Source organism: Pan troglodytes, chromosome X, assembly GCF_028858775.2.
Source record: "Pan troglodytes isolate AG18354 chromosome X, NHGRI_mPanTro3-v2.0_pri, whole genome shotgun sequence".
In the NCBI taxonomy this organism is placed as follows: Eukaryota; Metazoa; Chordata; class Mammalia; order Primates; family Hominidae; genus Pan; species Pan troglodytes.
In genome coordinates, this window is record NC_072421.2 from 134021855 (window position 1) to 134040695 (window position 18841).

Below are 18841 nucleotides of genomic sequence, written 5' to 3' on the forward strand. Positions count from 1 at the left end.
AAAAAAAACAGTTAAGTGTAAAACAAGCTCAGGCAGGTCCTTCAGGAAGTATTCCAGAAGAAAAAATTGTTAGCGTAGGAGATGACAGCTTCGTGAATGTTACTGTCCCTAAAGACCTTCCAGAGGGGAACAAGATGTGGAGATGGAAGACCATGATACTGATGATCCTGACCCTGTGTAGGCCTAGGCTAATGTGTGTGTTTGGTCTTAGAGTCTAACAAAAAAGTCTCAAAACTGCGCTTGCTTTGGCAGCCCATGTACTAAAACTGGAATGATACAGAGAATAGTAACATGGCTCCTGTGCAAGAATGACACACAAATTGTGATGCGTTCCATTAAAAAAAACTAAAAATAAGTAAAAATAATAAAAAGTAAAAGTTTTAAAGTAGATAAGCTTAGAGAATAAGGATATACATGATGAAAATATTTTTGTACAGCTGTACAATGTGTGTTTAAGTGTTATTACAAAACAGTAAAACAGGTAAAAAAATTTAAGGTTTATAAAGTGAAAAAATTATAGTAAGCTAAGGTTAATTAGTTATCGAAGAAAGAAAAAAATTATGTATTTTTTGAGACGGAGTCTTGCTCTGTCACCCAAACTGGAGTGCAATGATGCAATCATGGCTCACTGCAGCCTTGAACTCCTGGTCTCAAGTGGTCCTCCCACCTCAGCCTCTCAAGTTGCTGGGACTATAGGTGTGTGCCTCCACACACAGCTAATTTTTAAATTTTTTATAGAGATGATGTATTGCCATGTTGCCCAAGCTGGTTTGAAACTCCTGAACTTAAGCGATCCATCCACCTCAGCCTCCCAAAGTGTTGGGATTACAGAAGTGAGCCACCATGTCCAGCCAAGAAAAAATATTTTTTATAAATGTAGTGTAGCCTAAGTGTACAGTGTTTGTAAAGTCTACAGTAGCATGGAGTGATGTCCTAGACCTTCACATTTACTCACCACCCACTCACTGACTCAACCAGAGCAACTTCTAGTATTGCAAGCTCCATTCGTGGTAAGCGCCTTATACAGGTGTATAATTTTTTAAATCTTTTATACTGTATTTTTACTGTGCCTTTTCTATATTTAGATATGTTCGATACATAAATACTTACCATTGTGTTCCCATTGCCTACAGTATTCAACATAGCAACATGCTGTTCAGGTTCGTAGCCTAGGAGCAATAGGCCACACCATATAGCCTGGGTGTGTAGTAGGCTATACCACCTATGTTTGTGTAAGTGCACTCTGTGCTGTTCACACAACAAAATCACCTAACGACACATTTTTCAGAATGTACCCTCATCATTATGCAACACATGACTGTGCTTCTTAGACTCCAAACATACTTCCCCTGACTTGGTTCTAGGGAGTCAACATTGTCAATGTTACAACTTCGTCTTAGAATGGTTTAGTGCTCCCCCCACCTTCTTCTTATACCCAGGATCATAAAGGCTTCTTCAAGGGCATTTTGTTGGGCACGGAGCTGACCACTTCCATGTGTTTCCTTCCCTTCAGGCCTTACAGAGCTTATTCTCATTATTCCACCTCTATTTGCAACGGAGCCTGAAACCTATCCTTATTTGCAGTTTGCCATTTAAAAATCATCCCTTCTGGCTTTACTTTTTGCCCTGTTCTTTCTGTGTCCAAACCGAAAGTCCGAAGTGAGAGAAACTCATGCTACAGAGTGACTCGCTGGGGTTTGGTGTCAAATCTTAAAACGCCCACTTTCCAATCAAGGGTGACTAAATTATGAAGTAGCACCGCCCCCACCCCCTCCTTTTTAGCTCTTCACAATGCTTGCTATCACCTATTTTATAATTAGCAGTAGATTAGCATGAAAAAGATCTTCCTTCCTGAATTAGGCACTGCAAATATATTTTCTAACTTTTGACCTAAATTGCAGTCTGATTTAAAGTTTTGTTTGTTTGTTTACCGGTTTTCTAGAGAAATAAGAAAAAAAAAATAAAGTTTTGTTTGTTTGCTTGCTTGCTTGCTTGCTTTTTTTATTCACTCAACAAATCCTTAGCACATTTTGAACAAAGCAGCTTGAAAGCAGAGTTAGGCTATTTCTGTACACAAATAGAGAGCAACTAAGCTTGTGTTTTCACCAGTGGTCTTTTGCAGAAGATAAGGGTCAATAGCTATGAGGGACCAAGGCTCAAGTTTCACTTAAGGGAAACTGGATTCACTTCTCCAAGTGATACTGAAAGCTTGTATTCCAGGGTTAAGATTTACCAAATCAGGGACTCTCTTGTTTTCAGGGATAGTGCAGATTCTACATATCGGGTTTTTAGGGTGCACATGATGAATAGTTTGGAAACGTTTCTGCACCAGTTTATCACTGGCAAGACAGAGGTACCACTTGCAGTCCTCTTCCTGAGAAGGTTCCTCCCACAAGGCATCCCACTTCCTTTTCAAATTTTACTTATTTTGCTCATCAGCAATAAAATGAAAATGTGTCTTTCGCTCTCTATAATCATCTCCCCAACTCAGCAACTTAAGGTGCCTCTGTCACTTTGATTTATTCAAATGATTTGAAATGTCAACTTATTGAAGATCTGTAGAGGACCGTGGGTAATGTCACCCACTGCCCTGAAAAGCCAACGAATTTTAACTCTCTGAACGGATGTCAGACAAGGGCAAAGCTGAGCCCATGGAATCACTTTTTGCCATGCTTCTCAATGGAGCAATTCAAGGTGACTTCATCATGCTCATTGAGGAAGCCACATCTCCTGCCAGTTTGTATGGCATCATATTGGGAAAAAGGAAAAATGGTCACTGAGAGGAGACTTTTCCCCACAAGTATGATTTCTTAGAGAGCCATGGCATTATTTTGGTGCTTAATGAAGTGAAACCTTTTTATCCCAGCTACAGTCTGGCCTTACTGGATTGGCAACAGCCCCAGCAAACTGACAATTTAAATGAGGGTGCCACTGCTTGAGGACTTTATGTGAGGCCTCATTAATTAGTCTATGAGGATGGTCTAACACGGTGCTTGGCACAGAGGTAGATAGCACTCGTGGCATATTAACCATTGCTATGATTATGAAAAGTTCATTTCTAGAGAGTTCCACCAGTAGTTAAGAGGTAGGCTTAGGGATTTGACCTCTAACACACTGTGACTATTCCTGTCATTCTATCCTGCTGGTGGCTGGCCTGGTGCTCTAGGGTAGTCAAAACCATTTTAAGAAACCGCAGAGAAATGTTAAATTCTCCTGTTGTGCTGGAATTCAGTGAATGCCAATGGATCTTAAAATAATTGGGTCAGTGTCTGAGGCTTAGAAAGGCAAGAATTCTCTTTTGCCACATGGGATTTTGTGTGAATTTGGCATTAATATCAGACCTGTGCTATCTTGGCTTGCTTCTTTAGGAAGTAAGCTGGTGCTAACCCCTCAAGGAAAGGATAAAACACTTAGCAGAGCCTTGTTTGTTTCTCAGTAGGGAGTGGCACACTAGCTTAACATGTAGGAAGTTGGCAATAAAGTACTATATATGACGGAGATCTGACCTCGTTCTTAGCTGAGGTTGGTATGGCTTCCTCTAGAGCATTTGCCAAGTGGCCTTTGTGGTTAAACAGCACACTGAACTTTCTCTTAACTCCTTTTAAAGTGAGGACAAAAGGATGGATATGCCTGGCTGCCGCCAATGAACATTACACAGTGCCTCCTCTGTGTTAGGTGTTGGAGGTGCCATGAGCAGCACAGCCCCAGTCCCAGTTCTCAAGTTCACAGTCTAGTCAGAGATACAAACAGTGATGCGCTGGAGCCCATTGCTACTGACTCATGAGAGTTGATAGATGTTTAGAAATTTTTGCCAGTCAGTCGTTAAACACACACTTATTAAAAATAAAATTCTATAAGCCTGCAATTAAAATACATTTCAAACAAAGGTAAGAAACACTCAAAATGTATCACTTCCTAATTATTTTACTGCCATTGCTTATTATATATGCTCTTGAGGTGATCTATAGCTATTGTAGCAGTCTGATGGAAATGCTGTATAATGCTGTACTACTGGGCATTTCTACCCAAATCAATGTGTAACCTCACGTCGGTAGCTTGAAATTGGTCATGGTGGGAATATTTACACAGTGGAAATTGGCAATCACTATAAACTTGGAATGTTTTCTTTTTTCCTTTCATAAAATCAGTTATTAAACATTTATTAGCACACCTGGAGACATTCTAGCAAATAGATTACAGTAAATCCAGTGGGCCCCATGGCTGTGGGATTATAGCCCATGGTAGGAGAACATGGGAAAGTGTTGTGAAAGGCTTCACACAGGAGGCAGGTGCTTGAAGCAAAGCTCTGAAAGATAATTAGGAGTGAAGGCCCAGAGGCAAGATAGGGCAGAATTGATCGAATGAAAAAGATGTGGGTTTTGCTCTCAGGGGCTCTCAGTTAAAAGGAAACAGGAGAAAGGGAGTGAAGGGTCAAGTGCTCTGTGGGGTCTACTGGGACTGCTGTAGGGGGCACAGAGGAGGGCACAGGGCTGGTGGGGGTAGAGTAAGGCTTCCTGGAGGAGGTGATGTGGCATCTTACCACGGAGATCAAAAGAGAACTAGGAGTAGCTACCATTCCTGGAATGGAGGTAGAAAAGTAATGTCTTCTTATATATTAAAATATATTGCCAATACAATCAGCATAGAAGAGTAATCAATGTTTTAAAAATGTATTCTCAGGAAATGCTTCACTCTTGAGATTGTGCAATCCTTGAAATATTGCCTTGTGAGTGGGGATCTTAGTTTCTAGTGCAGCCTCCCACCTATCACGGGGCTTTGCTTTATAATAGCCCTGGCTGAGGGCTTTGAAGTTCTGCCTGAATACTACGGGTGTTGGGGGAGAAGGGAATTGAGTGCATTTGTTAAATTCTGAACTAAATGGGAACAAAGACCTCATTTGGGGAGATAATTATTAAATCCTATATTCAGAAGTCTGGTGTTTGCTAAGCCCTTCAGTTTCATGGACAAAGCATAAACAATATTCCCTTTTCAACACCACAAATTAACTTTTCCAAGAAAAATTGGCTGTGAGATAAGGATAGATTATATTCTGGTATGTGTATGAGGAATGGGGACTTTGAACTGCTCTCAAGTCCCTAACTACAGAAAATCTAAGAAATGATGTTGTCTCACTTTGGTAAAATAACATCTGGGGAAAATACCTACTTTCTCTTTGCATTTAGTGCCTCATTAAAAAAAAAAACAAAAAAACTAAAGGTCAGATTAGCAACCTAAAAATGAAACTAGAATGGAGGTGAGGAAAGAAGTAGTGTAACATTTTACCCTGAGGCTGAGAAGAGGGAGCAGATCTAGTTGTGCAAGCACTCAGAGTCTGAAACGTAGGCCCTTAGTGTTACAAACAGGATGAATGCCTTGGCAAATAAACTCTTGAAAAGAAACCTGTGCTAAGCTTTCCCAGAGACTCTGAGTTTTCTTTAATCCTTTACATCCTTCTTTTTGTTACAAAAATAAATTTATTTATTTATTTATTTATTTATTTATTTATTTGGACAGGGTCTTGCTCTGTCGCCCAGGTTGGAGTGCAGTGGTGAATCACAGCACACTGCAGCCTTGACCTCCAGGGCTTAAGCAATCCTCCCACCTCAGCCTCCTGAGTAGCTGAGACCACGGACACACACCACCATGCCTGGCTAATTTTGTCATTTTTTGTAGAGACAGAGTTCTCTCCATGTTGCCCAAGCTGGTCTCAAACTCCTAGGCTCAAGAAATCCTCCCACCTCAGGCTCCCAAAGCGCTGGGATAACAGGCATGAGCCACTGCATCCGGCAAATTCTTCTTAACTTTCTTGTTTGCAAGAAATAGAAACCCATTCAGCTAGTTCAGATAAAGGATGGGTGGGAAAATGAAATTAATTCAGAAATATTAACTGACACTCACTATGTGCCGGGTTCTGAGCTAGGAGTCCCTGGTAAGCAGTGACTAAGATGGACACAGTCCCTGTCCTCACAGAGCGTACCATCTAGGAGGAAAAAAAGCACTAAACTAACAATTACACAGTTTGGGTGTTGTTGTTGTTGTTGTTTCTGAGACAGGGTCTTGCTCTGTTACCCAGTCTGAAGTGCAGTAGCGCAATCTTGGGTCATTGCAACCTCCGCCACTGGGGTTCAAGCAATCCTCTTGCCTCAGCCTCCTGAGTAGCTGGAATTACAGGCATGTGTCACCACACCACACTAATTTTTGTTTCTGTTTTGTTTTGTTTTTTAGTAGAGATGGGGTTTCACCATGTTGGCCAGGCTCGTCTCAAACTCCTGACTTCAAATGATCCGCCCACCTCAGTCTCCCAAAGTTCTGGGATTACAGGCATGAGCCACTACGCCCAGCCTATTTGTTATTTAATTATAAACACAATGTGCACTCTGAGGGAAAGGAGTGAGGGGTCGTGAGATCCCATGGAGCTCCAACCTAATAGGGCTGGATGAAAGGCCAGAGGAGGCTTCACTGGAGAAGTGATATTTGAGAAAACTCAGGAGCATACCTTTAGCTGGGATGAAGGAAGCATTATCTGGTACCCTTGCTTTTCTTTCTAATTCCCTTATCAGGCAATATGTTACAAAATCAGCATGAAATTTGATAAATTAAAACTCAGAAACAATGTAGAAAAAAAAGCCTCCCAATCTATTTTATACTCGCAGGCTCCTTCAACCAATATGCTCAATTATTTTCCCTGAACAGATGTTCCCAGACCTTTCACTCACCCAGGAGTTTATTTCTTGTTTATTCCTGACAAAATTGCTGTTTAGCATAAGATTTAAAATGTGTGCATTTACAGCACTACATCCAGAATGCACCCCAGAAAGGAATTTTCACCATTAAATGTACAACTTAGTCAGGGGTATGATGACTAAAATGTTGTGGGAATGCTGATTATTTAAACATGACATTATTAAGTTTTAATTCATCTTTGTAAACAATTCTTTATTTTTATACTGCTGCAGAATTAATACCACTGTTGACTTGTGTTTCAGTCTTTACATATCGCATTCCCTGTGCTTTTCACAGGTCTACTGTGTTTCCACAGTTACTTCCCATCTGAGAAGCTGGAGAGGAGGCATTTGCCTTGACCCTCCACCCACCTACAGTCAGGCAAACATGCCTCTGACTAATAGAAACTGCCTGAAGGTGATGACTTGGTACATCCAGCAGACACTGAACTGCTGGACAGAATCATATTTATAGCTTTCTTACAACTATCTTTTGCTTCTCACACAGGGTAGCTACTGGATACAGGAAGGTGCGTCTTCTTTTCTCACACCCATTTCTCTCCTTTGGGTTTATAACTCCACCATTGTAGACATACTTGTCTGGCCTAAGAAAGCAAACTGACCAAAGAGTTGCGCAAAACTCAGCAGTTTCCATTTTGTAAACCTTCTCCAGTTGGAATTGCATAAAAGAGCCCTTCTCCTTTAAATTTCACTTTGAACTCGACCTTGGCTGAACCAAAATATCAGAGGGAAACTCAGTCAAAACCACAGTGTAGACCCCAAATAAGTAAAGATATACTTGAAACCTGAAGATTTTCTCAAAAGCTTTTGAGAAGGTGCAGATAGAAAGGCCAACCTCACTTGGATTTATGATAAGGAGTGAAATCTGAAACCATGGGTTCTAGGCACTGGCTACCACTAGAGGTAGGTGGTAAAATAGCAATAATAATAATAATAATTACTGCTGCTACTACTACCTCTTGTCTTAAGCCTTTGCTATATGTCAGTAGATATTGTGCTAAGCATTGTTTATCTCAATGGCTTATCTCAGCAACCCTCTGGGGTGGGTGTGATATGACATCTCTTTACAGATGAGAAAATAAGACTTGTTCGAATTCTGCCAATTATACTTGCAAGCATGTATGTGTAGCTGTATGCAATTTTATCACATGTGAAGATTTGTGTAATCACAACCACAATCAAGATACTCAACTGCAGCCTGGGCAAAATAGTGAGACCTCGTCTCTAAAAAAAAAAAAAAAAAAATACAAAAAAGAGGCCTGGCGCAGTGGCTCATGCTTGGAATCCCAGCACTTTGGGAGGCCAAGGCGGGTGGATTACCTGAGGTCAGGAGTTCAAGACCAGCCTGGCCAACATGGTGAAACCCTGTCTCTACTAAAAAATACAAAAATTAGCCAGGTGTGGTGGTGCATGCCTGTAATCCCAGCTACTTGGGAGGCTGAGGCAGGAGAATCGCTTGCACCTGGGAAGTGGAGCTTGCAGTGAGCCGAGATTGCGCCACCGCACTCCAGCCTGGGTGACAGAGCAAGAGTCCGTCTCCAAAGAAAAAAATAAAGAAAAATAAAGAAAGAAAAAGAAAGAGAGAGAGAGAGAAAGAAAGGAAGGAAGGAAGGAAGGAAGAAAGGAAGGAAGGAAGGAAGGAAGAAAGGAAGGAAGGAAGGAAGGAAGAAAGAAAGAAACAAAGAAAGAAAGAAACAAAGAAAGAAAGAAACAAAGAAAGAAAGAAACAAAGAAAGAAAGAAAAAGAAAAGGCCGGGCACAGTGGCTCACGCCTGTAATCCCAGCACTTTGGGAGGCTGAGGCGAGCGGATCACCTGAGGTCAGGAGTTTGAGACCATCATGGCCAACGTGGTGAAACCCCGTCTCTACTAAACATACAAAAAAAAAATTATCCGGGCATGGTGGTACACGCCTGTAGTCCCAGCTACTCGGGAGGCCGAGGCAGGAGAGTTGCTTGAACTCAGGAGGCAGAGGTTGCAGTGAGCCAAGATCGCACCATTGTACTCCAGCCGGGGTGACAAGAGCAAAACTCCATCTCAAAAAGAAAAAAAGAAAAAAGAAAAATAAAACAAAAAAAGAGCCAAGCTCACACCTGTAATCCCAGCACCTTGGAAGGCTGAAGCAGGACGATTGTAATTACAGGGGGGGTGGTTTGTGCCTGTACTCACAGAACCTTGGAAAACTGAGGCAGGAGGATGGCTTGAGCCCAGGAGTTTGAGGCTGCAGTGAGTTATGATAGCACCATTGCACTCCAGCCTGTGAGACACAGCGAGACCCTGTCTCTAAAAAAATTAAAATAAATAAATAAAATAAAATAAAAGATACTTAACTGTACCATTGCCACAAAACTCTGTTATTATCCTTTTACGGCCACATTCGGCCCCTCTCTCTTATCCCTGGTAACCATTAATCTGTTCTCTATCATAATAGTTTTGCCATTCTGAGAATATTATATAAATGAACTCATAGACTACATAAACTTTTGAGATTGCCTTTTTTTTCCCCTCAGCATAATTGCCTCGAGATTCATCCAAGTTGTTGCATATTGTATTGTTTGTATTATTGAGTGGCATTTCACGGTATGGACATAGAACAATTTCTTTATTGAAGTTTATTCCTATTGAAGGACATTTGGGTATTTTTCCAGTTTTTGGCTATTACAAATAAAGACAAGTTTCTGCATGCAAATTTATGACCATAAAGTTGTTTGTAGTATTTCTTATTATCCTTTTAATGGCTGCAGAGGTTGCTGTGATATCTTTGTTTTATTCCTCATATTGGTGATTTTGGGTTTTTTGGGGTTTTTTTTTTTTTTGTATTTTTTTAGGGACAGGATCTCACTATGTTGCCCAGGCTAGAGTGCAAGTGGCTATTCACAGTCACAATCATAGTGTACTACAGCCTCAAACTCCTGGGCTGAAGCAATTCTCCTGCCTCAGCCTCCTGAGTACCTGGGACTACAGATGTATGCCACTGTGCCTGGTCTGATATTGGTGATTTTTATCTTCTTTCGTTTTACCTTTGTCAAATTTGCTAGAGGTTTATCAACTTTATCAAGTTATTTCAAAGAACCAGCTTTTTTTTTTTTTGAGACGGAGTTTCGCTCTTGTTGCCCAGGCTGGAGTGCTGTGGCACAATCTCGGCTCACCACAACCTCCACCTCCTGGGTTCAAGCGATTCTCCTGCCTCAGCCTCCCGAATAGCTGGGATTACAGGCATGCACCACCACACCCAGCTAATTTTGTATTTTTAGTAGAGGCAGGGTTTCTACATGTTGGTCAGGCTGGTCGCAACTCCCAACCTCAGTTGATCCGCCCGCCTTGGCCTCCCAAAGGGCTGGGATTACGGACATGAACCACTGCGCCTGACCTGAACCAGCTTTTTGTTTCATCAGTTTTTCTAATGATTCTCTGTTTTCTATGCCACTGAAAACAATGGTATTGACTTTCTCTTCTTTTTCTAGGCTCTTAAGATGTGAGCCTAAATTATTGATTTGAGACTTTTGCCCTTTTCCAATGTAAGCATTCAGTGTTATAAATTTCCTTCTTGGCACTGTTTTAGCTGATTTCCACATATTTTGATATGTTGTGTTTTCATTTTATTCAGTCCTATTTATTTTTAAATTTCCTTTGAGACTGCTTTTTTGACTCATGTATTATTAGGCATGCTGTTTAGTTTCCAAGTGTTTAGATATTTCCCTTTTATTTTTCTGTTATTGATTTCTAGTTTGATTCCATCTGGCCAAATAACACATTGTATATAATTCCATTATTTTAATTTGTTAAATTTTTTTTGTAACCCAGGGTATAGTTATCTTGGTGAATGTTCCGTAGGAACTTGAAAAAAAAATGTGTATTCTGCTGTGTTTGGGCGGAATGTTCTATATATGTCAATTAGATCCTACTGGTTAATTGTGTTAAGCTATATCCTTGATGATTTTTTGTCTAGCAATTTTATCAATTGCTAAGAATGGATTGTTGAAGTCCCCGAGTATTATTGTAGATTTGTCTATTTCGCCATTCAGCTCTATAGGTTTTGCTCATGTATTTTGCAGCTCCATTCTTTGGTGGTCTTCTCAGTGGTTTGACCCTTTATCATTATGTAATATCTCTCTTTGTCTCTGATAATTTTCTTTGCTCTGAAGTCTACTTTATCTGATATTAATATTGCCACTTCTTTCTTTTGATTAATGCTTGTAGAGCATCTTTTTCTATCCCTTTACTTTCAAACTATCCTGTTATATTTGAAGTGCATTGCTTATGAACAACATATAATTGAGTCACATATTTAAAATCTATTCTGCCAATCTCTTTTAATTTGTGAATTTAGACCATTTACATTTAAAGTAATTATGGAATTTCTAGAGCTTAAGACTGTCATTTTAATATTTATTTTATATTCATTCTCTGTTTCTTGCTCCTATGATATTTTTTCTTGCCTTCCTGTAGGCTACCTGAACAACTTTTAGAGTTTCATTGTATTTATTTATAACGCTTTTGATTATACTACTTCATATAGTTTTCTTAATGGCTGCTCTAAGTCTTACTATACACATACATAAATTATCATAGCCTAATGGTATTGACATTTTACCAATTGAGAGAAGTATGGAAACATTAATTCCATTTAGGTCCCTTTAATCTCCCCACTTTTCAAATACAAGTGTCTTAGGTATTTTCTCCAAAATCATTGAGCTCCACGTCAGATAGTGTAACAACACTTCCTTCAACTATAAAATATGATTAAAGAAACTCATGAAGTAAAGAATAGTCCATTACACTTACTTCTATTTTTACCAATTCCATTATTCTTCCTTCCTTTCTGAAGGTCCATATCTCCTTTTGTTAACATTTTCTTGTTCTTTAGAGACCTTCCTTTAGCCATTATTTCAGGGTAGGTTTGATATTGACAAATTCTCTTAGTTTTCCTTCACGTGAAAATATCTTGATTTCCCCCTTCATTCTTAAAGAATGGTTTCACTGGATACAGAAATTGTAATTGACATGTCTTTTCTTTCATTACTTAAAAAATGTGCCACTTCCTTCTGGCCTCCATGATGTCATTTGAGAAACCCTCTGTGATTCAAACTGGTCTCCTATAGGTAAGGCATGGTTCTCTCTGGCTGCTTTCAAGATTTTTTTTTCTTCAGTTTTCAGATGTTTAATTATGCTGTATCTGACTCTCTACCTCCTACTCCATCCTTGCAAATTTATGTGGTGTGGATTCATATTGGTGTGAATTTCCTTGGGTTTATCCTAACAGAGATTTTCTCAGCTTCTTGAATCTTTAGGTTTATGTCTTTTGACAACTTTGGGGAATTTTCATCCATTATTACTTCAAATACTTTTTCAGTCCCACTCTGTCTCTCATGCACCTCTCATAATATTAATATTTTTATTTGTTTCAAGAGAACTTGTAAATTCAACAGAATTTGTAATAGATCATTGAAGCATTTTTATGACATCTGCTTTAAAATCCTTGTCAGATAATTCCAATGCGTGGTTCATCTCAGTATTGGTGTCACTTGGTTGTGTTTTTTTCTGGTATTTGGTATGACAGGTAATGCTTTGTTTTGTTTCACTTTATACAATACTTTTATCTCCTTTTGTTTTTAGTTGACATATAATAATTGTACAAATTTATGAGATACAGAGTGATATTTTAATACATGTATACAATGTGTAATGGTCAGATTATACACTGTACATTTTGCTTTTTTATGTTAGAAGACTTGATTTTATTTAAATCTTCTATTTTAGCAGTTAGTTTCTCTTCTTAGGTTTAGTATGCAAGTTCTGACCTACATATGTGGGCTTTAGTTCCAATGAAAGTTTAGTTTGCTGAGCCTTTGGAAGCCATCATCCTATGGGCATCTGCTCTGGGTTTAGGTCATCTCTCAAGATTACAAAAACCCCTGGAAAAAAAAAATGAGTGTAGTGTTTCAAGCTGCTGCTATGAAGTCCCAAGGGTTTCTATTAGACCAGAATTTTCCAAGACCGTAGAGACGAAGCTCAAAACCACTCTTCTGCTACTACAGCTGCTAGCATTTTGGTAAATTATGTTGACTAAAGAGGATGTCTTCACAATGTTTGATGCTGATGTTTTTATCTCTTCTACTTAAAATTGATCTGTGTTGCAAGTTATACCCTCCTAAAGAGTATGCATACAACTTTTTTTTACTAACATTTTCTTACAGAGTTTGCTCTGAAGCAGTGTTTTCTCTATCCACTTCATGCTATGATGCTAGTTCTTCTGGAATATTTATTTTAAACAGGTACATTTCATTCTAACCAAGAATTTTGGAGGATAATCTTTCTGATTGACTTAAACTAAGAATTTTAAAGGTTAGTCTTTCTGATAGACTAAAGGGAGTAATACTATATAACTTTTCCATACCATTCTCATTTTTAAAAAATTACTTTGCTTTCCATCATAAACAAAATGGTTGGTGCAGTTTTAGATAGGATAGTCAGGGAAGACCATTTCAAAAGAAGGTAGCATTTGAGCTGAGATGATACAATAAGAATCTAGCTATATAAATATCTGGGGGAATAGCCTTAAAGGCAAAGGAAACAGAAATGCAAAGGCTCTAGCAGGAACATGTTAGGTGTGCTTGAGGAACAACAAGGAAATCAGTGTGGCTGTAGCAGCATGAGTAAGGGAGCAACTAGTAGAAAATGAGATGAGAGAATGGCAGGAGCCAGTCCTATAGGGCTTTATAGGCCACAATCAGGATTTTAGATTTTATTCTAAGGTATTCCACTTAGATAGACAGCAAGACATTGGAGGATTTTGAAAAAAAAATTGAAAGACATGATCTGATTTACATTTTAGAAAGATCACTCTGGCTGTGATATAGAGAATGGATTGGAATGGGGCCAAAAGAAAAATTAGAATAGTGAGGACACTATTTCAGTGGTCCAAGCAAGGAATGACTAGTCTCTTTGGACCAGGCTTAAACTAGGAGGAGAATGGTAGAGGTAGTGAGAGGTGGTTAAATTTTGATATACTTTTTAGATATAGCCCATTGGAATTTTTCAGGGTTTATATGGAAGGGATGAAGAAAAAGTGAGCAATCAAGAATGTCCTAGGTTTTTGCTTGAGCAACTATTGGAGTGTGATTCCATTTTCTGAGATGGAGAAGCCTGTGGGGGGAACAGTTTTGCAGGGATATGGTAGGAGGTAGGGGGTCAAATGTTTTGCTTTGGCTATATTAATTTGAGATGTCTATTAGACGTCTAAAGGAAATGATTAAGCAGGAGGTGGCATATATGAACATGGAACTCAAATAAGGGGTCTAGATTGAAGATTAAATCTTTAGAGCCATCAGCATACATAGATAATAGATAAAGCCATAGGACTGGATGAAATAATTTAGAGACTATAGGCAAATGAGAGGGCCCAAGGTTAAACTCTAGATAGGGTTTTGCCATGTTGTCCAGGCTGGTCTCAAACTCCTGGACTCAAGTAATCCATCCAAGTCAGCCTCCTAAAGTGCTGAGACTACAGGCGTGAGCCACCACGCCCGGCCATGATCTCTCTTCCTCACTGGAGTATAAGCTTCATAAGAACAGAATGCAGATTTTCTTTGTTCACTGCTTATATTAGTTTGCTACGGCTGTCATAACACAATACCACAGCCTGGGTGGCCTAAACAACAGAAATGTATTGTCTCACTATTCTGGAGTCTAGAAGTCTGAGATCAAGGTGTCAGCAGGGTTGGTTCCTTCTTGAGACTCTGAGGAAGAATCTGTTCCATGCCTCTCTCCTAGCTTCTGGTGGTTTGTTGGTGATCCTCAGCATTTCTCAGCTTGTATATGCATCACCTTGATCTCTGCCTTTGTCTTTACATGGTGTTCTGTGTGTATGTATCTCTGCATTTAAGTTTTTTCTTTTTATAAGAACATCTGTCATATTGGGTGAGGGCTCACCCTAATGACCTAATTTTAACTTGATTATATCTTTAAGGATCCTATTTCCAAATAAGGTCACATTCTGAAATACTGTGATCTAGGACATCAACATATCTTTTTGCGGGACACAATTCAACACAGAACACTGCTCTGTCTCCAGCATCTAACACAGAGCCTGCCTCCGGGCCCCTAATTCCCCTAGTGACTCCTTGATGAATGAATATATGAATGGACTTTAGAGCTTCTGTGAAATGGTAAGCAATGTTGTGAAGGATGTGTGTGTGTATGTGTGTGTGCATGTATGTGTGTGCATGTATCTCTCTGGAGAGAGAGAGAGCCCCTCTAGCCTTTCATCAGATTCTCAGTGATCCATGATCCTAGAAGTGCCAAGACCCACTAGCTTATAATGTAAACACCACATCTTTGCTGTGATATAGAGGCCCTTCATTATATAGCCCTGCTTTACTCTGCAGCCTGGCCTTTTAAACTACACACACCTGTCTCCAGTCACACTGAATCACCTGTGGTTCCCTTCATGGACCATTCTCTTGTTCACCTCTGAGCCTTTTCATATTCTGGTATCACCCCTGCCTAGTCTAGGATTCATTTTCAATCATCTGGCAGATTCTCAATCATCTTTCAAAAATAAGCTCCAGGGTTTGCCCCTCAAGGAGAATTTTTCTGACTTCTCTGGAAGGTGATAAGCATTTTCACTTCTGGGAACAATGTTCACACATCCACTAAAGCAACTGCCATAGACAGATGGGTCTGTTTCTTCCACTGGACACTGAGATCCTGGAAGATAGAGACCAATTCTTACTCACCTCTGCATCCCTAGGCTAGAAGGGTGTCAGTCACAAAACAAGCCTTTAAGAGTGAATGAAAAAAAAAGAGTGGCTGCCCTGGGGAAGACAGATTCTAACTTAAAGAATAGCCTAGTTCCAACAACAAAATCTGTTTCACAGTGAGCTAAATAGTGTGCAGTTTCTGGACACCACATGACTACTCATGATGGGGGATAATCTAGAAAGAGCATATGCATTGGATGGAAGGTCGAGCTGCATCTGGCCCCCACGACCTCTTCCACATCTGAGTATTTCTGATTCCGCGACAGCCCGACCTTCCTTTTTTTTTTCTTGTGACTGGAACCTGGCTTCTGAACTGGAGGGTGTGTCACCCTCGAACTCCCGCTGACTAGGCCAAGGTTAGAAAAGGTACTTTCCAGAAGTTCACCATCCCAGGCAGACTCAAGGTGCCTGGCTTTGCCTTCTCAGCATCTCTGACTTCCCATCTGAAAACTGACTAATACTTGCTAATTGTATGTTCTAAGATCCTTTGATGAAAATGCCAGAGTATGTAAGTATCAAGTATTGTTATGAATAAGAAAAAAGGAATGAAGTTTCTGTTGCTTACTCCTTGAACGACATTATAGAAAATGGATGTCTTTTGCCAAACCACAGGGCATAGCTGCATTGTAGAAAAGAAACTGGTAAAAATGTATTCAACCCCTCCATCCTTTGGATTCAACATTTAAATATCTGCTTTTCTAGGACCCTCCTGATTACAAAAATGCCAAGGAGTTTTTGGTGTCATTGTGGATTGTGCTCAGCAGTCTTCCATGAAGTCCTGCAATGAAACCTCACTGCAGTGGTGATCTAGCCTGGTGTTCTGTCTACCTAGAGCAGCACTCCCCTTCTGGGAAATGCTTTTTTCTCCACTCCAACCATGCATTTGAAGGATGCCTGCTATGTTCTTCTGGAACTCTGTTGCACACAGTGACTGGTAAAGACATGGGCACCTGATCCAAGCTGTGTCAATTAAAATCCTTCCAGGGACTTCGAATACATGGGCATAGAAAAAGTGAATAGAAAGTCCTCTCTGGAAGCAACTCTGGGGCAGGGGGGTATGAGTACAGAACTGGCCAGCTACCATGCATCAGCGGTGTGGGAGAAGACTGAGAGAATGAAACTGACACTCAGGCATAGGTGGGAGACAGAAAAAAGAGGGAGGAAGGGTGGGAAAGGAGAGAGAGAATGAAAGAGAAATAGACAGACAGAGAGAAATCCTGTTAGTTACTCAAGTCCTTTGTTCTAGTTGTTCCTGCCTTCCCATGGCTCGGTTACATGATCACCAATAAGCCTCTTTTTTTTTTTTTTTTTTTTTTTTTTTTTTTTTTGCCTAAGCAAAATTCCACCTGGCTTTCAGTCACTGGAAACCACAACAATCCTGACAAATATACACACAGAACATGCTATTAGCTCCAGAAAGAAATGAAGAGCCTTACAGTCTCCAAGTATTTTCAGCTCAAGACAGTTTTTCTATCAAAATGACTTTTCTCAAGAATGTCCACTCTTCCTCCCATGGCAATGACCTAGGAAGAAAAGGAAAGAGAATGGGTTGACATTCCTAAGTACTTGTGCATGAAACGGGCTTTACAGATCATCTGGTCAAACCTCCATTATACAGATGAGGAATGGAGCCCAGGGATGATGTGCAACTTTGGGAGCACATCATCCCTTCCCCTCCCTGAACTAGAATCGAGCTCTGGCTCTATTACTAACTTTTTACTAATAATGTTTGTACTAATACAAAAATTTGTTACTAAGAACAAATATTATTAGTAATATTACTAATAATTATTACTTATTACTAATAAGTTAGTAATAGAGCCAGAACTCAATTCTAGTTCTCCCAATTTATTCTGACTCACCAGTTTCCTACAGGCCTCCAATCTGAAATTCTGTAAATGAAATTGCAATGCATTTTTTTAAAACACCAAACTTTATTTTATTCCTGGAATACACATCACTCCCCACCCCCACTCATTCTATTTCTTCAAGTTCATGAATATGTAAAATGTCAAGAATTTTAAGTTATATATCTGCTGGAGGGTTACTGTGGCTGTGACACTTAAAATTTTAGTTCTGCAAGCTATTTTGATTCATATCCAATGCTTGACTCTGACATGAAGGTCTAATGAAAAATCAGGCCTCTGGCCTTTTTGTTTTCATCTTGTAGAACTACTGCTACATTTGGCCTTTTAAAAATGATGTGACCAGCTTTCATTTTGACAATTGCATCCTCAAGACTTCCAGAAACTGATGAAATTGTCATTGCTGTGAAATTATCCTGCAATCATTGTGAATATATATATATAGTGAATATATATATATACAATCTTTGTGAATATATATATATATGGTAAGTTATAATGTGACTCATGTCCACTCATGTCATTGTCAGGCCCTTTAATATTTCTTCAGAAGGAAATGTGTGCAAGTAAGATATTATTGCTTATTATCAATCAGTCCATTGATTAATCAACCAATCAATCATTGAGTACCAAGTAGGTGCCTAGCACTATTCTAGTTGTTTCAGGAACAAAAGAAATGTAAGGCCCTGAGATATTTAAAAGTATATGAATGCAGATATATTTCCCATCTTAAACATGCAGCAGCTTCCCCATGGTGGCTTACTTTTGTTACAATAGGAAGTTATATGGTAGAGTGGAAAGAACATGGACTTTGGAGTCAGGCTGTCCTGAGTTTGAATGTGTATTACTAAAATTGTGCAAACCTGGAGAAGTCACAGCCCACCACTGCCCCTCACTCTCCTCATTTGTTAAGTTGGAATAATAATAATAATAGCAAAAGTATCTACCTTTATCTACCTTTCAGGGTTGTTCTGATAATTAAATGTTATCATTTACCTGGCATAGATAGGTGCCCAATAAATGCTAACTAGTATTGTAATGAATATGATATATGTTTAGGTCCAGTTGTTCAAGAGAGTATGGTAACTCAGGAAGGTTTAGCAAGCTTAGTAGGCAGCAGTATGGTGTAGGAATCCAGAGCAAGGGCTCCAAAATCCGACAGAATTTGAGTTGAATCCCAGCTGTACCACTTTAACTTGTTGGGTGACCTTGGACAGATTGCTAAACTTCTCAAGTCTCAGTCTTTTCATCTCTCAAGTGGGGATAACGGAATCTACCACAGAGAGCTGTTGGCACAACTTAATGAGATGATGACTGGAAAGAACTAGTGTACCACCTGGCACAAAACACTATTTGGTCACGTGTGAAGCTGTTAACATCTGTGCTATAAAACGCCATGGTCACTTTATAAATTACTGTTATTGAGACACCCTTTTGCTTTCCAGTATTCACAGGTAAGAAAAACTGAGCCA

The 18841-nt window shown here is 39.5% G+C and overlaps 1 non-coding gene across 1 annotated transcript; it reads left to right on the plus strand.

The window, feature by feature from the left end:
- The first annotated feature begins 236 nt into the window (after window positions 1–236).
- Window positions 237–342, plus strand: LOC112207174 (U6 spliceosomal RNA). Its single transcript, XR_002941634.1, has one exon. It is a non-coding gene; the product is annotated as a U6 spliceosomal RNA (small nuclear RNA).
- The last annotated feature ends 18499 nt before the right edge of the window (window positions 343–18841 follow it).